The sequence below is a fragment of the Varroa destructor genome, unplaced genomic scaffold (genome assembly GCF_002443255.2).
Source record: "Varroa destructor unplaced genomic scaffold, Vdes_3.0 BEIS01000002.1, whole genome shotgun sequence".
NCBI lineage: Eukaryota > Metazoa > Arthropoda > Arachnida > Mesostigmata > Varroidae > Varroa > Varroa destructor.
In genome coordinates, this window is record NW_019211455.1 from 15,792,614 (window position 1) to 15,817,467 (window position 24,854).

At 40.5% G+C, this 24,854-nt stretch overlaps 1 long non-coding RNA gene across 7 annotated transcripts in view; it reads left to right on the forward strand.

Moving 5' to 3' along the window:
- Window positions 1–5,649: 5,649 nt before the first annotated feature.
- LOC147757436 (uncharacterized) overlaps window positions 5,650–24,854 on the forward strand; it is a 36,022-nt gene continuing 16,817 nt past the window's right edge. For 3 of the 7 annotated variants that reach the window (XR_015321407.1, XR_015321405.1, XR_015321406.1), the window contains exon 1: window positions 23,389–23,928. This is a non-coding gene — a long non-coding RNA (uncharacterized LOC147757436). Of the gene's footprint in view, window positions 7,588–15,189; window positions 15,366–22,853; window positions 23,929–24,854 lie in introns of those variants that run through there. The other 4 variants (XR_015321410.1, XR_015321409.1, XR_015321411.1 and 1 more) reach the window with 4 other exon arrangements.

The window sequence follows — 24,854 nt, forward strand, 5'->3', positions numbered from 1 at the left end:
CCATTACATGTATTTGAATATTCGATTTAGCATAGCAGTTTGTATTAGCTTTCACTAGCGGGGAACTGCTATTAATTATTTACCAGCCAAATTGTTCAATATAGATGGAGCTATACAATAAACTGAAGCTCAGCCCTAACAGCGGTGGACATCGAAGCTGCCACTTCATTTTGGTATCGTGTTCCCGACGCATCCGAATAGAATTTCTTGAATTCAGTCATCATGGAATAAAGTTTGAAATCTTGGCTACGTTCCATATATCCGTTGCTCCATCTTCGTAGAAAACTATTTAGTTGATAATATCAATTTTGATAATTTCCCACTGTGTCGAAAGCAAAATGTGTGAAAAATGTGAGGAAATCATAGTCGCCCATCTGGTGAACGAAAAACTATCAAAAACGTGGACCGAGTGTAAAATGCTAATGTATGATACATTAAAAAAGCAAATGCAGCAAAAACCTGCCTTTCATAGCATCTAATTTTCTCCTTTTTCAGTTCTATTTTATTTAAAATGTATAAATTCAGGGTTATATGCAACTTTCATACTTTAATTTTGTTCAGGGAGGAGGCCATTGCACTGCGGCGCCCATAATCCATGTGTATTATTTATCACCTAACTGTACAGTGCTACTTACCGTTTAACCAGTTTGGCATCTGCCTTTTTTGACCACAAATAGAAATTAAATTACGTATTTTTTTGTTGAAAAATTTAAGAAAGCGGAGAGAAGATCAAAGCAAGTATTTGAAATAAATATTAGAAAGGTCTATTGTAACATAGAGAAGTCAACATAGCAAATGTCAGAAGCCCTAGAGAGTCGTCGTTCAGTGCATTCTTAATGTGACGGAAAAGTTCGGTGTTCACTTTGTTAACCTGTATCTTTCATTTGAGTAAGTACACATTGTCCATTATAGTCGAACAGTAAAGTATCATATTAAATTTAGGAGTAGGGACAGCGGCTGGCTTCGCTCCTCTGTACGTTAGGACGTTCCAATTGCCTAGTAGTAGGTTTACTGCTATATATACAAAGTAATTAATATTGAATGAGTAAGGTAGGCGGATTCGTCAACCGTATGGTGATGCTCTCGCCGATTTTGCATTCTGGCTTTATGAATAATCAAAACTAAAAGAAAACTGGTAGGAAGTATATATATATATATATATATATATATATATATATACTTCCTACCAGTTTTATATACGAACATATATATATATACATATATATATGTTCGTATCAAATACGCTGTTGACATATGCTATTCAACGTATTATATTCGAATTTTAATCTATTATAAAGTGTATGGTACTTACGAGACGTTATTCTGTCGAATATGTTATGAACGTTAGTCAGCCTGTACTTTTCAGTCTAATTTATGTTACATTTCTTGTAGAAGTTTTTATTAGGACCACAAAAACTACTTGGTAGTTTAGAGTTCGATTTCGTCATAAAGGATGTATTGACCAAAATGTAGAGAAGTTAATGAATATGCACATGAAATCACACATATAAAACAGGAGTTTTGAAAAAAGGGGGTAATTAAAGCTCACCATGATGTCTAACATAAGCGATACGTAACGGACATGTACTAAGACCAGAGTTTTTGTTATATGTTAACCATAAAATAGTTTTCTACAAAAAATTCGTGTTCTAGAAGCGACTCACGTGACCCCAATTAGTTGAAGTCGGCCATCTTAAGTCGCATCAGAAACCTTACAGCTCCTATTATTTTTAGCTTGTCCAACTAAAACATCAACCCTGCTGTTATCAACAGGTCCGTTAATCTCATTGAAGTAGCGTATTTTATGCGACCTAACTTACTGACCAAAAATCGAGACAGACTATCCAATGCATTTGTAATTTATACCATACGTGGAATTCTAATTTTGCCTCAAAGCCTCCTTAAGGACAGAACTAAGAAAACTTATCCTATTTCTCTAGAAATGATATCGAGTAGATAAATGATATATCGCTCCAAATCCTATTACATAAAACGAGATTCTCATCGACCCCTGCTTGGAATCTTCTAGTCTTTAGTTCTTAGAATTGACAATCCGCGACAACTGAACCGGCTGGGCTGCGGGAAAATTCCGCAGGTTTGTCGTAAGGTTTCACCAGCACGATGTCATTTACCATCAAGACTGCACTTTGATAGAATAACCACCTATGTTATAGGTTTCCATTTGGTTATGCAGCGAAAGATAGTATCTGTGCTCGTGTAATCTCGCTTGTGTTTCCATTATAAATTAATCGCTTTTGTATGCCATAATATGCACGCAACTGTATCGAACCCAATCATAGAAACAATCTGAGTTGGCATCAACCGAATCCGTGAAGTAACTGCACCAGCCCATTATGCATTTTGGAAAATTCCTGATCCGTCAATGGTCGATTTCTTAGAGCATTTCGGTAAAGGTTGATCGGGATTGATGAGGTTTAAGATGTACAATAGGTGTACGCGGAACTACAATAGACTGAACCTCACACACCCGAACTCTGCCCACATACCGTACAATTACCTGCTAACATTTTCAAAGAAGCCCCTCAGTCCTAGACTGCTACTCATATACGACTTTCCTATCCTATGGAAATTCTCGAAGTGACTACAGCTCGCCAATGTTGTTCATTATGGCTGTTTCATGTAATCAAGACTTGACATCGAAGACGCAAACAGAGCGTTTTCTCGCAAGCTTTTATGAACTAGTGAATTAGTGCGATAGAGTTGCTTTAATTGTGACCGGCAGTCCTCAATGGACGATACTGAAAAAACATCCGCGTTCTTCACCTCCTTCAAATCCCCGTATGCTTCAAACCTATGCACATGTAGGTGACATTGTCCTTACATCTACAAGGTGATGAAACAAATCAATAATTAGAGCATTATTAGATATGAGTCAGCACTCAGAAGTTGTAAGTGCCTGAACTGGGAGCTAATCCCTTGTCTAAACTATGTGCCACCAATTATTTTAGAAGACTTACCCGATCTTTTTGTAGAACTATTATCGAGAAGTTTTTACTGGATCGTCTTTTAAGGACGCCAGTCTCTCAATCTTTAGAGGTGAAAAATTATTAATCGCCTTTTATCTCCAAGAGCTGTCTGTCATTTACTTGCACGGGCCCGTACATCGTACGACATAAAAATAGTAGAATGCGGCTCAAACAAACCCGTATTGCGAACTCTGTCACTACGGTCATTGAAGTCGTCAAACAAACCCATCTGTATTACATTTGATGCAAATGTTAAGTCTCCAATATAATAAGACACACGAAAATGGCGTCGCGTCTGTGTGTTCTCGCATTATTAACTTTTTGAGGTTCGAGGCCATTATTGCACTGAATTAGTCATATTGGAATTTAGAGATATAATTACCGTTTTCATAAGAGAGACATATAGAAATCTATTGCAAGGTGTACAGGACAGTTTAATAAAAGGTGCAGGAATTGTACGATCAACCATATCAGAAGTAAATACTTTTCAACGAAGTACATTAAGGTCCGAAGTAAAACTCGGAAATCTTTAGTAGCTAATTAAAAGACAAGCTCAATTGATTATTCTCATTATTATATTAATCATATATTATTATATTAATCATATGTATGAACAGAAGTTCTGATTCTTCTAGCCGAAATTACACAAGTGTTGTTTCGCACGGCTCGCGCGATACTTCAATGGACCTTTCTTTCTTCTTTTCTACTAAATTTACTTTCTACTAACCTTTCGGCTTCTTTTCTACTAATTTTAAACGCATCTCTGAACGTTGGATTCGAATTATAAACTGAACGTGTTATTTGCGTAATTAGAGTTTTATGATTTAGTAAAGCCCTGCTATAATTGTGTCAACTAGAAGTCTGAACGACACAATAATTTTTTTTCCAACTTGCTTAATATAAGCTCACAGTAATCTATTTATCGCTGAGGTACCAGATAAACATGTATAAGCCCCGTATTCGTAGCTTCCTTCTAAAGCAAGGATGAAGTATACAATTGGATTTATTAGCGATGAGTTTCAATATTGTTGTTGCTTCGTTCTTTCGATCGTTCTTAGCTTTAGACCCGCCTGTCGTCCCGTGTCCGCACATACTTCCAAGTGACACACCGTTCTGTACCGGGTATTGTCTCTCTAACATGATCCCATATCTATGGCTATTGACTGGAGTTACACCGACAACTGTACATAATTTTATACGTTGATCAGATGCGTGAGTGCAAACGATACGAAAATAAATGTAGGCTGATTGTTTTATGAAGCTAAAATGTGACGCTTCATTGGATGATTGAGAAGTTTGGAAAAAGCGATTGACGGTGATCCAGATATACGATTGCTGTATATTGATATATTGCCACGCATAAAATATACAAAAAAAGTATCGCTTTATAAATATAATTCGTACTTCGCAATTGACAATTATAGTTCAGCATTTTGTCCTCTACTAGGCATGCTATATATTGACGGCCGCGTTTCATGTAAAGTATGCTCACGAGAACGAACTTATGGCTAAACCGACCACTGGACGTCCCGGCGTCGTACGAAACATTCGTTAATATAGCATACAGATCATTGCAATAGTTGTTTGAGCCCGAAGGTTTATCAGCGATGCCAGCGCCGAATGTGTAACCATTTGCGTAGACATTTCGATTGAGTCAATTAAATAGTTTTAGACAAAATTGGATTTGTATCTGTCAGAGGATACTCAGATGCGACGTCGACGCTGAGCTCCAGCCGTAACCGAATAAATTACCTATACCCTAGAAAATAGCTCAAAATTACAAACTTTGAGCAAAATCCTTCAAATAAATCAGTTTAAAGGATAGGTGGGAGATGACAAAAACAGTAAATCAACACTTTAGAAAAACAATTCATCGTGAAAAACAGAGTGGATCCTTTGTTTCTCTCTATATTATTGCTTTCAATACAAGCCTAATTTTTTTTTCTGTCTAACAACCGTCAACTGACGATTTTAACAGATGAAAATCTACATTTGATTATTCTCCTATAAAAGTCGATTCACGCTATGCTTTCTAAATAGTGAATAAATATCAAAAGGATAAAAAGAAATTCAATTTTAGTAATTTTTAAAGTTCATATGCGAGTAAACTTGAACTAGCCACACTATCCCTGTAAATAAGATTTTGCATTTCCCTTTAACCAGAAATCGTGTTATAATTTCAAAATTAACTAACTATAGCTTTCATTATTTAAATTATCGTTGAGACACACACCATTCCAAATAATATTATAAAATACATACGCTTTTTATTTACCTTTAATTACCTTTAATTATACAACGTTGCTGCAAAAAACAAGTATTCATTTATCGTAGAATAAACTATTTACTCTGTTCAAGCTCTGAACAAGTTACGACACCCTCTTCATAACAACTTAACTCGCATTGCACCCCAGATTCTGTGCAGTTGAGATATCCAAAAAACTATTCTATATTTTCTCGCTGTGCACCCTCTCCCAATTTCCGTGGATACCTTCTCTCTCTCTCTCTGCTATTTGTCGGACCTCCTTTCCACTTCGTTGGTGGGCGCCCTGCCTATCCATCCAATGTTTTGGTAACACTACAGTAACGCGCGCCCTTCCCTTTAGGCCTTTTCTCCCTCGCCCACCACAACACCGTCGGCTCTCCTGTTCGCTAAGCGTCCGCTCTGACTAGGCAGGGGGCATACAAGGCACAGCCTACACACACTAGCTGAGCGTGCAGCTGAGAGTAGGCGCACCAGTACGAACGGACACTACTAGCATCAGGCCGCCGTCGCCGCTACCACCATATAACTCCTCTGAGTGAGGCAAAGGTTAGTATAGAGTGGAAAGAGAAGGGGAATCAGTCGAAAGGCACCATCAGCATCGGATGCTATCATAACGTTAGCAGCCTTCCGCAGTTCATACAGCAGCGGCGGCGGCGGCGACTGTAACCGTCCGTTGCATTAGTTCTCGTCCTCCTCGGAAGCTGCAACGGTAACATTAAACATTCGTAGAAAAAAGAAGTGAAAAAGGAAATTGCAACTGTCGTTTGTCGCACTTCTGCTACTAAAAGAAGCTGTGGTACATTGCTTAAAAGCGTCTAAAGGCGTACGAAGGTTAGAAAGCAAACCTAGCATCTGCAGGAGTTCAGCCGATTGGCATTGTGACAAGGCCGAGGACGGCAAAGACTACGACAATTTGAAGTTTCATTTTGTACCGTCGAACGAAACGTGTAGGACAGATACTGTGCCTGTGAGAAAAGAGGACAGAGCCGACTACAGCTGGAGAGGAGCACTTTCGAGAACTGGTCTTTTAAACGTTCGGCTGCCTCCTGATCACGAAAACAGACAAGGTATTCCTGTGGGTACCCTGTAGCGGTGCTATTAATTGCTGAACGGCTAGCGAATAATTTCTACCATCAGAATACCCATAGACGCGAGTTAACGCGATAAACAGAGGACGATGTCTCTGAGCAGGGCTTTCGTAAAGAGTCTAGCATAAAAGACATATACCGACTTGAAGAAAAGTTATTGAGCGACGCTTCTGTTTTCGGACTCTGTATCTGCAATTCATTGGTTGAGCAGTCGGTCCTTCTACAAAGATCCCTGTCTATCTACTGTTTCTTCTTTACTTGAGAAGTATTCGCGACTATCAATTGCTATTTTGACAGTTTCTACTAGTTAGAACGATTTTATGATGAAATATAGATAGTTCTATAAGTTGATGTCGAATTCGCAACGAATTTTGCTGACCGGCATAACTGTTGGCGACTTTGTAATCATTATATGATGTTGTTGTTGCAGCAATAGTCAGACTGAAAACGCGGTAACATACTTCGCGCCGTTTCCTGCGTAGGTTGGCAAAAGTCGTCAACCTCTTCATTGGTTTGTACATCAATTTGATAACAGTCAGACAGAAGTGTTGATTAATAGGGTTTGAAGCAATACAAGTGTCAATTTTGCCAAGATTGTGTCACGCTCACCAAGGACCTCGCGCGTTCAGTCTGTCCAGCAGAGACTTCGAGAACCCACGTTTGACGAGTATATTAGATAGCTGGTGCAGTTCAGCCGATAGAGGTAGAATTATTTCACACTTCGCCCGGGATTTTGGTCGAAGGCTAACCTATCGCTAGAACGAAGTGTGTAAATTGGTTAATGTGCAACACTTCAGGTGAACTTGTCACGGTTTTCAGAAGTGGGAAGAGGAAAGAGATTTACAGCGTTGGAATACCGGAATCGGCGTGCCCTTGGCTATTTTGCTTACTAGGTCGAGAAAAGCATTGCGCGATAAAAACATACACCGAGAATTGAGGATCAAACAGTGATTGAAAACGGGAAAACAAGCGAGTATTTACCAGTTGGTTTCGTCTACCCATCGCATTGTGGCATTGGCATTGTGTGGTCTGTGCGTGTATATTTACATGGCTGTGATTATCGACCCTGAGGCGTAAAGAAAACGGCCACAAAAAAAGAATCAGAGCAGAGTCGTCGCAGTCGGCGCTGGCAGTGTCATCGACAATCGCCGCTGTGTTTGTCGCGTTGCATTAAGCGGCGATTCCGCGCAGGGAAATTTTTTGGACTGCTGTGTAGGGACAACCATGCTCGAAGAGTAGTGATGAGGTAGGACACTTGCAATTGTACATAATCATTAGTTAAATAACATAGTAAAAACGGATGTGTTGTGCTATTCTGGTAGTGGAACAAATGAGGAAGCTTTCTCTTATCTAAAAAGTATTGAAAACCTCAAGATGAAAAGATTGGTTAGAACTAATGTCCGGCAGAAAAGTGGTAAAGGCAGTAGGGAACTGGCTAACGTTTCAATTTATATGTAGTTGCCTTTGTTAAAAATGTTAAGGACACTTAGACGTATATAATTATCACATCCCAAATTAGGGTATTCCCAATAGAGGGAAGAAAGCTGGTCCTCATTTCGTTAGCCAATGTTCTTGCTACCCTTCGTCACAGCTCAAACTGACTAACATTTAATCCAATACCTCGTATTCGGTTGTCAAGAGAATGATTTTGTAGAATTCTTCCGGATACTGAGTAACAACAACAATACAAACAACCATTAACAAAGCAACGTCCTGGAAAAACTGCATATATAGCTATATATTTCCAGAATCGCTTATGTACTTAAATATAAGTTGAAGGCAATAAATAATTAAAAGTAAATTCTCTTCCAGAAATGCTACATTCAAAGACACATATCGATTGCCGAATACTATATAGGCTGATCCAATGTTTTACACAAACGCTTATATCTTTTGCACAATCGGTTGACCCGTTTGTAGATCTGGTTTTATCATTACACCTGTATGCAGCCCAACTCACCTAACCTTAAATAAAGATCGAGATCCGACTCCGAGTTCAATCTCAACCTAAATTGCAAAGCTAGACTGCCGGCACCTACTAGGATCCGACTAGAACCCTGCAGGAACCTAATTTCACTAAAAGTGATCGTCGCGAGTAATCGCGTTGTCAAAACAGAAGGTGCCTCAATTTCGAATGAGAGAGGGCTGAACCGCGTCACTTTTGCCGTAATTTGTGTGGTGCACGCGCCTCTTCGCACCTCTGTCTCCGCTGTTCGGCACTAACGAGCTGCGGCGATGCGGCCCAGTATTCTTTGCTACGAGATCACATATACACACTTATTTTAACTGTCCCGTAACAAGCACAAGCCACTGTTTTAGAGTTGTGGCTGCTATTCCCGCTGATACTGTTGGCCATCGTAACGGCGATAGAAGTCGAAAGCTCATGGCTTAAAATTAAACGAACGACCCCTGCCGTCGCCATTGCCGAGAGACTCACAGATGGCCTTGACGTGCATGAAGCCATAAATTGAGTCCGTACCACAGAGACGTATACATGTGGGTCCCTAGCCGTGGTTATGGCTATCTGACGATGACTGTGTGTGTGTTTGCAACGGTCTTTGTTATTGTATGGTCGGCGGGTAAGTTCTAAAAAGCGCTCTATTTTGGAAGAACAACACATACGACGGAGAGTAGGGAACGGCTGGTGAGCGGAAACGTCCTTTGGGGAGTTCTGGGGTTCCTAGCGATGGTGGAACGATCAGTTAGGGGGGATTGCTATTGTGTGATATAGTTTCTGCCGCTGCGCTGCCGCTGGATAGGTGCATGAACAAGGTCCTTTGGCATATCTTTTAGCGACAAAAACAGAGCGCATGACATCATATCCCTCGCTGCTGCTGTTATTTTCGTCGTCGTCTCGTCGTCGTTGTCGCCGTTGTCGTCGTCTGCTTCGTTTCGTGAATAATGTCGTGGCTTAGTCGGTCGTTGTTGTCGCACCACGAGCCTACGCTATGGATATGATTAAGAATGCAACTTTATGCTCCCGGTACTGCGTATGTCGCGGCCACTACCGCGACGACAGAACGAGGCTAAACGAGTCGTAATATGGTTAGGTCATCAAGACTGTGTGTGATCGTGGGGACTTTTACGAACAGCGAGAAAAGAATAGAAGCGTAGATACGCACGTGGATAATGACCAAGTAGAACATTCTTAAAATACAAACAAAATAAAGTTTGCTGGAACTTCTTTTAGCTAAATTAAATGCTGAAGTTATAGGCGTAAATGACGCGTCGTTGTACTTTTATAGGAATCGTCGTATTCTTTAGTACTAATTTTGGCATTTATTTAGAGAGGCTGTGTGGGAATAGTATTAAAAATAGTTCGAGTTTTGCTGGCATGTTAGCACACTTTGATAAAAATGCTTCAAAGAGAAGATAGAATCGAATAGAACGATACGAACATAGCTACTATTTCTGGTGCCTATAGTTCAGTTTCGAATACGATCAGATAAAGATTGTCTATTTCAAGCGTCTAGATTAAGTGTTCTCTTTTTTGTAATATTATTGGACTGTTTAAGGTTATCATATTTATGGTTCTTTTCTGTGTCTCTTTCGTTCTTTTTTTTTCTTTGCCACGCTTACTTAATGACGTGCAAACGGTATTAAATTGTATAAAATACCATAACATATTAAAACAACACGTCGCGAGATCAGGCAAACCAAGTCCCTCTACGTGACAGATTTTTACGCAGTGCCTATTGCCAGATACAGATATATGATACTTGAGCAGTTATTGTTTGATAAATATTATTACCATAAGTATATATGAGGAACGCAAAATTACCTTCAAATATTAGCTTTTCACCGCCCTCTCTCTACTGCCTGGGCCGTCACTATTGTTATACGAAAATAGTTTTGCCCCTTCAAGCCGTTCTTATGTGAAAGATTGTGATATGAACATGCTTCCAAACTATTTCAACAACAAATCACATAATAGTCTATTATCTAGCTATTGAGATTTTCACAGTTGGTTGAATCAGTTCGGTACGAAGCGACTGTTTCACCCCGAAGTCGCTATCGTAGTAGTACTCATCACGGTCAAACGTATGTGCAACACTTAGACAATTTTCAGCCGGTCTGCGCCGTATTGGCTGCATACGTTCAAACGGTATCAGTGTTTGTGTCAGGTAGTTACGTGACTTTGAATGTTAGTTATTTTGAGAAAAAAAAAAAAAAAAAAAGATTTAAGAAGTCCGCAAGTAGGTCCCCGCCACCTGTCGATAAGCGGATCAGAGCCATATTCCAGGATAGAAAAAAATAATTTTTTTTTTTTCTATCCTGGCATTCAGTCTGCATTATTGGGGCGGGTCGAAAACGAGGTGCGCAAGCAGACTTCGCTGGACAAGGGATAATCGGAAGCCTTCCACGAAACTTTGCTTGCACGTTCATGGAAATGTTTAAATAGCAGCGTATGCGATAGAAAAGGAGATCTGAATAGAAAATAACTTGACGTTACAGATAATTGTCTTCCATTGTTTTGCTCGCTTGTCATTTCATTTTATCGCGCTGGTGCTTTAACATAACAGTTTTCCGCTAGACAAAAAACATGGAATGTGTCTTCTACAAGCTTGCAGAGTAAGTGTCTTTTAGAAGCTATGAGTGACACTGTTTTTGACATTATTAATTATTTCGATGAAGCAGTATAGTGCGGACCCACCAAAAGCTGGAAGTGACCACACTTACTCTGTTTGGCTTCGTTTTTTTATCCACTGGGCGTACGACAGCGTACAGGGATATGGACGCGGGCATGGCGCACATTTAAACAACATAGACCAACTTAATTACGGCCACTCGGAAGAACAGATGAGATTTCTATGACAGCTTCACGTATGCAAAAGTAGCTTTGAGCCTCATTGTCCTTTTAGGATATTGCAGGCAACAAACAAATTTCATCTAATTTATGATGTTCATTTTTCATACGGCGCTTTGTTAAGAGAGCGTCCATACGAAGAAAGTATGTCATATTGTAAAATATTATATATTAAAAAATGGTAAAAATTAGCAGTGTTATTAAATGACATTCTGGGAGTTTATGATATATTTGTATGTTGCACATCTTGGTGAAGAAAATGTTCATAGAAGTTTATTATTTCAAAGTTTATTAATGATCTAAGCAATACCACACCCAGAAATGAACGATTAACTAATTATCCGAAGTTAATTGATGCAAACTCTTTCTTTCTTCGTGTGCATGCCCTCTACAAAATAGCTGCTCTTGTCTAATCTGCTCGTCGTATTGACCAAGAAGACAAGTCTTCATGGATGTTATACCACAGTGAAAATAGCTCTTCTTGATCGGCCGTTACACTGTTTTGATATACAAGGCCAGTGCTTCAAACCACTGGTTTTCTTTTAAATGCAGACTCTCTGTGAACTTTTCGCCTCTACTTTACGTGTATCACTACACGGAGTAATGCAACTTTAAAACCCCTTACACTGAGCTTATCTCAAATCTATTTGTTCTCTTGAAGTGCTATTAGCTTTGAATGAAAAAAACAGTCGAGAATTCCAGCCAATTCTGTCTATTTGTACGAAACAAGTTTTCGAATCCGCAACATTTTCTCAAAAGACACGGCTCCCAGTATCATCTGCTGAGAATTCATACATTTCTTATATTATAGAACCTTTACATGTTTGATAACTTTATCGCAAAATGTAGCTCTGTTTGATTCTTCGTGAAGTTCTTGTTATTAAGCTCACAGCGGATGTTTCCTTAGTAGAACACCGTTCGATGACAACAGAATGATATGCTTGCAGTCCTCCTAAACCCTCTCTTTTACGATTCCCTTCGTATCTAATTGCCTCAAGCTTTGCGTACCACACTGCTGTGTTTTTTGAATCATCTCAATCTGCTTTAAGCTACGCGTCACTGTGATTGTAATTAGGATACCAATGATGTGGGGTAAGAATAGCAAAAGGTAGTTGATCTTATCCCTGAAAATAAAAGCGTTTTGTCATGAAATGAAACCGCTGCCAATACCTGTTAAATTCAAATCTTACAATCAACTGTCACAAATGGTACTTTCGTGGTGGAAGCCAGTAGTCTAAGGCAATACTTAACGGCCTAAGTACCCGACGAAAGAGTCGAAACATGTACTTTGAGTGCCCGGTGACAAATCGCTCGTCCTAATTCCAATTGTTTTTCTAATGCCCGTCAAATACCCTAAATCACTGATTCATCTATTTCGCGCACAAATGTTTTTTCTTCTATTTATATGATAATACCCTGGTGGCTTCGTTTTCAGTAAATGTTTTTCCGGACACTTTAATGGAGCACCGCACTGTTTTTTAGTAGAGTTTGCCCCGGATAGGCGACAATTTTCGTTCACTTATTGCTCGCAGAAATCACCGTGATTAATGCGAGAAGTAACCAAACGACGAAAAGGCCAGTTCAAAGCAATCCAAGTCCCTTAAATACTACTTTACTTTATTTAGCATTAACTGCAACAATTGTTATTGCTCACAGTATGGCCGTACAGCCCCTGGGGTTAGCCCACAACTATTGCTAATATTGTCGTAAGCAATTTGAGTACGTTTGTAGCCTACGATACGATTACCGAGCGCATTGTACTATTGTCAAGTGCCTGACTGGCAGGATGTCCTCTTCATAACAGCAGGATAACATCTTTAGAAGATGTTGGGTATACAGTTTGCGTGCTCGGTCGTACGTGGGACGTGCATAACGTCCACCAGCTCGTGCCGATGTCTTTGGATCAATGCGCGATCTGGTGGAACTCGGGTCTGTCGCTAAACTTTCTGCCAGTACCAATTTTGTCTAGTTAAGGGCAACAACTGACAACATAGAGTATAGCGACAACCGCCCCCCGTTGAATATTTGGCAGAATTGCGATTTTACCATCACTGCTTCAATGGCACACATATATGTATACATTAACTCAGAGTTATAGCAGCATTAGAGTCAGACAGTTCTGCCGTTTGCCAAACGATGATCATTATATTGTCGATAGTTATTATAAAGAGATAATTGAAGGTATTTTATCCATACGTATCACACACGTTAGTCATGAGCGCGGATGGGAAGTATTTTAAGCGAATGTCTCGGTTAGTCACCTCGGCGTTGCTTCCGCGTCATAGTCTGTTATAACGGAAACGGAGTCGTTTACCAACATACGTTTCATTATTCCGTAGCACTGAATTAAATTACGGAAAAGCGGATATCCACTAGTTATGGATGAACTATTACATTTGTAACTATCGAACGGCGACCAGCTTGTCTATCTGCGTTCCGGTTCATGTTATCTAGATATTATGTATTGCCAACGCTGAACAAGTAAAGTAGGCTTATATAACACGAAACATGTTTTATAGAGCTATAGATGATCCCATATCTGAAATACACTGAGCGAACGTACTCGATATTTCCGCAGATCACCTGCGGTTCGTTACTGCAAATTAGCGGTACTGACCCCTTGTGGTTACCCATGATATTCAATATCGAAAAGCTTCCATTACACAACGATGACTTCTTATTAAAATGGATGGACAAACAGATCAGGGATCTGAAATTGCTAGAAAGCAAAGAAGTAAATTATAGAGTATAACAACGATTTGCTCTTGGAAAGCTCCTCTTTCTGTTTAGTCGTACCTATGGACATGAACTGCCTTACTCAGTGCCGGTTTCTACACGCAATTGACTGTATAGCACCTAATTACCAAAAGAGCTTAGTCCAGTCTGCACATGCTGCCGGCAGCCAGAGCTGTCACTTTTTACGTTCTTTTGCACACCATGCCAATGGCAGTAATACTTGAATCTGTAGCCGTTGCTGTTGTTGTCGTCGTCGTTAGCGTGGGCGCTACCATACCCATAGCACTTCCTTTCCTTTTGCACTTATTTAGTCTTTTTTGCCTCTTGTTCGACCTTCGGCTGCGACAAGAGCGAATAGCTGGGGTTGACGATGTGAACCACTGAATCCGACGATTCGATTCGAGTAGAGCGCAACGGAAGGTGCCACCGTGCCCTGCCGTAAGTTCGATCGTATCCCGCCATCGGCTTAAAGCGACAGTACTTCCACTGTTCACTAGCTCGAGGGGTATCTTTTCAGGATAGACACATTATATATGGTATATCGTAATCTACATTCCGCGTGGTCACCATATACATTATTATATATATCATTACAGTATGGAAACGTTGTTGATATTCGTTTTGACTGAGCCAACGGAGTCGATGACACGAAAACTCGCTAACAGCGACAAGCGACGCAAGTGTTGGAGCAAAAGGGGTCAAAGTGTGAGGAGCTCGATTACCTAAGTCAACAAACACTATTAACATTATTTCTATGTAGGTGTACGGTTTAGATATAGAGATGAATACCTGTGAAGAATGACTGCGTTTTCTTCACTTGTTTTTCGTTCTTGTAGTTCGAAGGCAACTTTGTCAAATTATTTTGGAATCGGCGCACTGCGGACGAATCGATTGGAGACCTATTACCAGAGCAAGATCGCCTCTCACATACCTGAAGTTGGACGGGGTAACCTCTAAAGCTTCATTTGTGAACGCTTTTGAAGATATTCCGACCCTACGTAGCAGATTGCAGAGCCAAAAATTCGTCGAGTATAAGATACTACGCACTATCTCTTTCTTTCCGTGTAATTGTAGGTCACAAATATCGGAAAACTATTCTACTGCCGCCATTTTTTGCGAATAGAAGATGATGAAGGGAACGAGTAACCGAACAAACTGTCTGTAGCAAATTTTTTAAAAATATTTTATTAAAACGGCATACTTCTTTTTCTACCGTAAGCTTTTTCCCACTTTTATACTTACTTGCTTTGGACGTATTGATGCCAATATGCGATCACACATGCGCTTTTGACACCCTTCACACAGAGATCTTCGTTTGCGCAACATGAGCGATGCATGTAAGGGAACTATCAGCAGGTCATCATGCTTAGGCCGCCTCTGGCCTAACACCGGAATATCACAAGAGCTCTGTACATCTAGGATCTGGATTGAGGGCCGATACGTGCTACGAGATGAACAATATATACAGCCGGTAGCCCGATGTAAGTGCCGATTTTTGTAAATAAAGCTCCATTATACATGCTAACTTCTGGGACAACAGAGATAGTAGCCCGATAATAAATCTTAGTAACACTCATTTGCATAAGACTGCATCGATAAGAACTAGAACAATGAGGAGCGAGCTCAGCCCTCCTTGAACCTTCCCTCTTTTTTTTCTGGTACACTTTACGTGATTGTCTAGTACCACTGGGACAATATGCTTTTGGTTAATTACGCGAGTACCTTCGGCGGTCCGTAGTAGCGCAGAGTTCGATGGTGGTAGATACTAGAAGTGAAATTGCAGAGTTCATTCCGTGAAGCACTCCACTGCAAGCTGCAGAGATAGATGCCGAAAGAAAGCCATTAAGATATGGGTGGCACTTTTAGGCAAAGCAACGGATCGATATATGGAAAGTAAACGGAATCGATGATTCAAGCTTGCTGCACTTCAAGTCTTGTAGCGCTGGTAGCGTGAAGGACGATATGGCGTAAATTGGCACTAACTCGTTGAGTTAACTTCTGAGTGCCAGGTAACGGTAACTGTCATCGAGGACGAGACTCTTCATGGACTCTATGGATTACAAACCTATCCAGTTCAGCAGATGTTTTCTTTTATCATCTTTCGCTGCTTTTCTCAGCGTTGGTAAAACAGCGTGTAGTTTATGTGACTCCCTTCTTCGCGCTCTCGTCTGCCCCAACCAAATGCACAAAAATAGGCAAAATAATTATTTTTTGCGTTGGCTTGATTTCTGAATCGACCTTCGGGGAGACAAGGCTAGAGAAGTGGCATCTGTTCGTTGTTTACTGTCTACATTTGACAGTATACACTTGCTGTCGATAAATTGGTATGTAGTTTTTCATATGGATAGTCGGTCCTACGCTTTTTTTTCGTGGATCGGTTTTTCTAGTACAACGTTTTTCAAATGCCTTTGATCGAGTCAAAATATAGCTTATTTCTTGTTTGATTCGAAATTCTGATATATTAAACAGACCGTTTTTCCTGTGTCTGTATCACCACTCCCTTCCCCAGAGCATTCTGTGCAGCGAAAACAAGGCGGCAAACAATTTCATAACGTAATTGACATGACTTACCGTAGATCTCATCTTGTGTACATATGTGCGCTTCCTTGAAGACACTAATGATAAAATACTATATCAAGAAATAACACAAAACAGGCCACCTAAACTTTGCCTAAAATCAATGTCCGCACAACTACCGAATCGTTGAAACCCAAGCGATAGGTGTCAAGGAAGTCTCAACCTAACACTAGTGGGTAAAAGTGTCAAGAAATGCCCGTTAAAAAGTTGAACCGTCTGGTTTTCGAAACGAATCAAGCTAAGTATATAAACAAATTACGTTTATCTGCACACACTTGACAGAGTTGACTTGCACATACGAAGTTCGCACGACGCACCTCGCGTGACTAACTGTCACGTAAAGGCGATAGGTCTCTGGCTTGGCCAAAACGATCCGTGCGTGCCTGGAAGGCACACATCTAAAGTCAAGCTAGAGAGGATCCGGGGATGACAATGTTTGTGCAAATCTGAGTTGAAACGGCCAATATCTGTGAGCTCAAATATTTTACGCTACTCTTTACGCACACAGTAAAATATCTACTATTTCATTATCGCATAAATTATCCCAATCTTTTCTCGTTTCCAGTTTAAAATCTCGGATGATTACTTGAACCCTATTTTTAGGCTAACTAACTCATGTCGCACAACTCTATGGGCTTGTAAACGTTTGCGTTACATTCAACCTACAGCGACGCTTTCATTGCTATCTACATATGTATATATATATATATGTTCCGACATTCTGGCATTCTAAACCTACCTTGAATTATAAATTTATATACATCTAATAAAAAATGGGATTTTCTTTAGGGCATATATTCGTTACCCTTGACAACATCTACCGCCTAACGCAGGCTGCGTCAGTGACCGTGAAGGATTTTTGTTTTTGTTTGAAATGGCAGAACGAACAGTTCGTTGACAATGAGTGGACCTTGAAAAAAAGAACGCTCGTAAAACGAACACGATAACATACGGCAGAAGGAAGGAAGGGCTAGGAGAATAGTAGACATGGCAACAACTGCCAATGTGCTAGATTGAAGTCACCTATTGAAACCACGTGTTGTCCACCAGACGGCTGACAGTGCCTAGACTACTGCAGCAATCGTTATTCTATTGTATGAGCTCATAGGTAGATCTGTAGCAGGCGTCTCATCAGACATCTAGGATATCACAGGATCACATCAAGGCGAGAACACACGCGGGAATAAAAACTCGCATCCGACAGATTGCCAGACTAAAATGCGCTATCTACATCGTGACGGAAGCCCCTGCTGGTACAAAACGCCAGTAACACTGGCTGGCCGTATGTTAGAGTATAACCAATTGGCTTGACCGTTTCCGAATCGACTCTCGAAGTTTATTCTATGCTTATTTCATCAATCACGCTCAAAATAACACCAATGTAGTTTCTCCATATATATATATATATATATATATATATATATATATATATATATATATATATTATGCTGTTTCCAATTGGAACATCCCTGGTAATTAACATTAGATAATGTATTTAACATGTCTTCTGCCAGTATTGGAGGCTGTCTGCATGTCATCCTTATTTGCTAAGTAAACACGATCATTTATTACCAAGAAATGTAGTACGTACATAAGTTTATCGTTTATTACGGCCGGGGTGAAGATCGTATTGATTCCAGCAAGAGAATCTCCTTTTGCATTGCTCAATAGCACTACAGTCAGCTCTGTTATACTAGTCAATGGCGACGCATTAAGAAGCTCTTGGTCACCGTCGACTACATATGTCGTCGAAGGGAGGCGAAAGGTTCCTGTGTTTGTTTGTACTTTACGATAGAGATTATTTTCGTCGGGTCTATCTCTGTTTGCTGATTATCTAATTGACAATATATTTCGTGTTCATTCAATTATCGTTCCGGAATGATAAATAGTAATCATCAAGGACAAGTAAGATCCTAGGCAATGCAGAGTGAGTCATCGGTTCTTTCATCTCATCCCTTCCCTACTTTTGTCTCTCTATAACAATATTAATAATCAGCTGTGTACAATTACTGCCTCGCTGCTCTCTGCTCGTTTCCTGTGATTTCGTCGTTCTGATTCTAGACTCTATGGACTACTCAGTTGTTGGCACTGCTCTAGCTCTCCTCCTCTGCTGAGATTTTCCTTCTTGCTGTCCCTATTCTCTATCATGGCCAGTGTATGCATTACATTACCCGCCGATCCCATGACTTATCCGATCTACGTTGCAGCTGGGGTAGAATTCCATTAAAAGTCCAAGTGCCGCTCTGTCTGTATCTGAAATGCAGAGAGCTAGATGAATTCGGTCGTCTGCGAGGCAGGCATCTGCAAAGGCAGTATCAAGCGTAGATCTTTCGAGACACGATTCGCGCAGCCGACACCGTCCAGCAAAATTGAGTAGACGTGGAGCCATCACGTGACAAGTGAGTAACTCTCTGGTGCGCAGATGGTCAGAGCCATCATATGTTGTCCGGATTTGTTGCTATCGCGGACATCGTACTTTCGTTCACGCATTCCGGCAACAACCATGAGATCATATTCCATTATAGTGAATGTTATTATGAACATTTATAGGTCGGAGGTGCCGTTTCAGAGCTCGGGGTCACGCTTTACGCATAAGCAACGTGGCACAGTGCATCGGATCAAAAAGGCCTCATTTAGCTGACTTAATTGAAGGCTATAATAGTTAGACATGTCACAGTTGAATGTCGGCCAACAAACGAAATATAAAGGAAATATAACGGACTAGAAGACAAATCACGAATCTAGTAAATAAACGGATCGATGCATGGGAAAACGCAAGCTGACCGATGGACAAATGATATGTGGGCAGCAGAAAAATTGTATATAATGACGATAATATTACTTGAAGAAGCTATATAGGGGTTGATATGTAAAAGCGGCTCAGGCCACTTAACCGGATGGCTTAAACATGGTCTAATGTTTTTAAAGCGTAGTACATCCGTCAGAGCTCGCCCAACAGGAACGGAAGAACTTGTTGTTATTATATTATAGATAATACATAGACTGCCTGAAAGAAACAAAAACTGCTGATGCGAATTCCGCTAACAGAAATTGTACCTGTTCAGCAATCAAAAAAGCCTATGTATTTCGACAGACGCATAGTTTTGCGTCTATGTATTGTAGACGATCCTATCCTGCTTTAATAAACTAGGTGGTTTTATTATATTATTAAAGAGATCGCTTGAGCGCATGGTCTCGATTAATCTCTTTTGTTACGTTCGATTAAACTTTTCCGTGTTTCTTTAATTGAGACGATACGTGCGCTTCTCCCTTGACGTGTAGTAGTAGATAAATTGCGAAAAAAAGAGGAGAAAGAGTCTGGTAAATGGTTAAAAGCCTTAATACAAATGCGGTATACAACACAATAACTGGAAATTTAAACGATATCGGGAAGCGAACGCAAATACCTTTCATCTTATCGCCTGTACTTTAGAGTTCCATCAATATACACTTAAACAATAATCAGACGTGCTGTCTAGTGCAACATAGAGCAGGTTTGCAGTGGTTATTTTTCCGTCGCTGACAAAATCATGCATGTGGCGTGCACGACATAATCCTCTGCACGTAAAGAACCTAATGCAAATATGTGGTAACAATCATTTGTTTGAAACCATCTAATTATAAGCTTACTTCGATTTTTATCATCGTTAATCATGATACTGATCTAGGTAGAGAAGGCTAAATAGGCTCCTGAACTGATCCATGTTTCCAGCTAATATACGATACGCAAAGGCCGTTGAAGGCAATGCGTTTTGCGTAATAGTTGCAAGAGTCTCACTTTGCCGCGATTCAGCGAGTATGATATGACCTGTTTACAAGCAATTCGTTATTCTAAGTTAGCAAGATAGAATGACGCCACCGCCACTTGTCGTACGCCTTTGAATCGTCGCTATCCGGTCGAGTAGGCTTTTGTATAAACACTTTCTACATTGAGGCATTTTCTTAGGCAAGAGCGATAACATTAAATTCAAGGTTACCCCAGTAACTACTAGGGTGTGCGAGGAAGGATACCTTTATGATGAGGTGTCAGGTCGTTTTTCGTCCAGTTGATCCCATTCGTTTCGGTTGTACATAATTTTGCTAAATTAATACTTTGTAACGTTTATTTTTTTCAAAATTCATGTTTCATTGTTGTTTCATGTCTGTTCAATGTGTATGTTGCGATAAAAATAATGAAATCGAACTAATTTTTGCTTTATCTTCGTTCGGTGCGCGTAATTCTGTCAAACACAGTAGTTGATGCAAGTTCAAAAGGAATACTACCTTTTGGATAGCTCAATAACAGGTCTACAACAATGACAAAGCTCGAGAAGCCACTTATAGATTATCCGTCATATAGGTACATTAGGGAGAAACCGCTGATGTCCTATAGATATTGCGCCCAAGAGAGTGTGACCTTAGCCTGAAAGAACATCTCACTACTTGTGCATAGTTGCACATAGATGATGTAATTAAATAACGAGTAGACGTTTCTAGGTAGCGCAAAGTTCTATGTTATGACCTTGACGCTGCGCATGTCGACAGCGTCGCTCCCGGATTCCTTAACTGTCTTTGGTTCAATGCAGCTTATACTCATTAGAAGGTGAACGTTCGTTTTGCTTAATATACTCTTAACAAGATGTTACACGAAGTGCGCACGCGAGGTTCTACCGGCCGCTGGTCAAAATAGCAGAGGTGGTTCAGTTCCTTTACCGAGGGACGATCGCCCTTCTCTCGTCGCCTTTGCAGCGGGTTACATCGCATCTATAATACAATGCCATATTAATATATGGCATTATTTATCAGTCAAAGCGGGCATTTTCAGAGAAATACCGAGCTCGGCACTGGAGCCACGTTACAATTCGACAGATTTGTCTGTGTAGTTGTTAATCAGCAATAACAATGACAGTTCGCACTGTGACACCAGTATGATGCCTTTAGCCCTACATATGTAGTACATATCTCGGATATGGCTTGCGCTTGTCTTAGTCCTACAGTTTACTCTGTCTTACTACTTGAATGATCAACTCAATGAAACGGGAGGATAAAGCCGACAAGTTGGCCAAAGGGCAGGCCAACAGGGCTGTTTGTTTCATTGGAGTTCAGTCACGAGGCTAGTTTGGTTCATTCACATAATGAGGCCATCTGCCGATACCCAACAATAGTAGTAAGTCACTTATCTGTTTGCCTACGGGGCGTGTAATAGGCAGAGGAGTACGTAGAGTAAATATCCACAGTGTGTGAACATCGTCCGAGCGACACAAAAGGACGCTTTCTGTTTTCCCGTCGTGAACATGCATGGCCAAGCTGATGACTCCTCATCTCCCTAAATTACAACGTACGAATATTTAGGACATATTGCCTTATAGCTAAGTCAGGCTACCTGTTTTTCATTTTGTGATTGCATTTATATCTCCTGATTAGACAGTAATTAGATTGTCGTCTTATAGCGATTTGAAAGGCGCCATATCATCGAATGTCGTTGCAGTCTTATCCAAGAAATTCGCCCCTATCACGAAACTGTCAGGGAAGATTTTTTTATCCATTATGTACAGCTTTACCACTATACAATGCCACCCAGAAATTCTAATTTGCTTGCGTTAAAACGTTGGTTCTATCAAACTGCTTCGAACATAGCGGCGATGGGATGTAAAACTACATATGATTATTTGATGAGCAAAATTCAGCTTGCATCAGATACCGATACTGACACCATTGTTACACACAGATGGTGGCTTTATCATTTATCATATATCGTTGTCGTATTGTTATATTACCGTAACAATAAAAATAACAACAGTAATAGCTAGATTGACAAAACCGCGTGTACAAGACCGTATCGATTCTCTCGTCGATGAAATTCGAAAAGGCTTCCGAGTCTCCGACATTGCTGTTGTGCTAGCTCGGTAAATAGGCCATGTAATCCCTAGAAAGACATGTAGCAAAACGAGATAGCTTTTATCAACTGTTACGTTTCTACCTCTATTATTATAATCATTGCATGTGTACGGGATGACACTCTTTCGCAATTACGTGTGACGTGGTCCAAGTGCGAGTCTCACTAGTTCAATTCTGCACCGGTAATGATCATGACGAAGTAGGGAGGTCGTATTTTCCGGCTGCGTGTGGGGTAACGGCGTCGATGCTGACGGGCGTTTTTCATGTCAGATTAAAACGCACCACATCGTGGACAGCGGGAAGGGCGGCTCAATGACAGCTGTATACAGCAGTTGATGACAACAAAAATTATGCCTCTGATAAATATATATTAATGGCACCGTCCTAGTAATGTAACCTAATTAATGAGACATTGTCAATATTATTTTATTTAATTAGAAGCTATATTCGGGTGTCGCACACACGTCACACGGAACCTTAAGGCCTTGATGTCAAACGAACGAAAATAGTAATGCATTTGAGCGTAAAATATTTTCAGCGAACTGGTCTACAGTTAGACATAGGCACTCATTGTTGTTTTGCAGTCCCACACTTATCCTACCCAGTTACTGCGATAAGGGCACTTTTTACTGCTGCCACGTTTTCCAGTGCTCAAGGATTTTTTTCACGGCTGCCGCGATATTCAATTAATTTCACAGGTGCCAATGGAGTTGTTTGTGTCACTACCTGTGCGCTAGCGACGTAGCCAGCGTGTTCAATGTCAAGTAACGCTTTCCGCCATGGAAGCTTGTATTTACGTTTCCTAGGCACCGACACGCCTCCCTTTTACTATACGTACCTGTCTAAAAACCATGAAAATAACGACAAATATTAGTACGATATTGTCAACAGAAACGTTCCCAAAAAGTCCGATCGGTGTGTTGGACATGTGTATATACTTGACGTCTCACGTCCTCCGGCCCTTTAAGTCATCGATATATCGAATTAGCAACGACTCCCTTTATTCCATTTAGAGGACGCTGGAGCACGGTATTTATTAGAACTCAACAATCTGGAAGCACAGTCTCTCTTTATTAGTTGTTGTTGTTTAGAACCTTGTTGCTGTCGTCCTAGCTAACTTTCGAGACGTAATCAAGATCAGTTGCCCCTCACTGTTTGTCGTTGTCCACTGGGCTACGTCGTTAAACAGCTCAGTTGCCCTCAGGCTCCGCCGCCGTCCTGCGGGCGAAGGGGAGATGAAACGAGGACCCTCTAGCCCTTTATTGGATGTTTCCACCAATACATGCAGCGTGCATAGATTTTTCTTATAGAGAGTTACGCTTTAGAAACACATTTCATTTGCCCTAGACAAAGGAAGAGAGGAGACGTAGACGAATTTTAGACACTGTTGTTATCCGCCCTCTTGTTAACGCTGGACACGCCAGTGGGGCAGGCTGTAATACATTCATCGAGTAGACTCTCTGACCCGCCAACGCTGGAGCCGACGTCATCACAAAGTCCAGTTGGTGTAGCCAAAACGTCTTCTTTTAGAAGAAAACGATTAGTCCAGGCTATGCTTGAAGCAACCAAGACAGAGTGCTACAGAATCCGGTCCGTATTCTGTACGTGAGTTCTTCTGGAGGTTAGCTCGACTGAATAGGGTTTATAGACGAGCGACCAAGCGCTTATAAAAGGTGTGAGTGTAGTGGCTTTGATTGGTGCGGAATTTATTGTTTTAAAGAGCCGATACGTATTAAATAGATGAAGAGAGGTAGCTGATTAGAAGTTTAAACGTTTACTCTAGTGTTTTGCGCATAAAGAAATAGATGAAATGTAATACTGTTGTAGTTATTATCATTACTAAGACAAAACATGTGTAGTAGCGGTTGTCATTTATCAAGTATTTTGTAAAGCGTGATAGAGATATGGATACAATAAAAGCTGTTATGTTGGCCTATTTCGAAAATTTTGAAATTGCGCATTTCAATATAGCGCGCTTTACTCGGACGAAATGGACCGTTTTCGGACTGAACCCCGGCAAAGTATATCTAGCAGAGCATGCTGATAACAGTGTTCGCCACCAAAACACGAGAAGCTTTTCATCGATAGCAAAACACCACAATGTACTTTTATAGTCTGAAACCCTTCTCCTAATTACAATAACATTTTGAAATCTTATATCCAGTGAGGTTGTACACTATGTTATAACTCATTTAGTCAGCATTGCAGTTGCGTTCATCGACCTCTTCTTGCGCCGGTTGATTACGCCCGGCATTATCATTTTATTAATTTGCTTTTCACTATAGTTCTCTTCATTGGCGTTCGGGTGTTAGTGAAAATGGGGCGCACAGGTACGTCAGCCCGAGAAACAGACTTTTTCGCGTACTCTAAAATTACACGAAAACATTGTCTTAAAGTAGTAGCGGTTGTTATTGTTTTTTTTTTAAGAATTGTACACGGCGGGACCATTATAGCTTCGTATCAGAAAGCGCAAAATGGATGTGGTACGCGTCGAACATGAAATGGCAGCTGGCGTT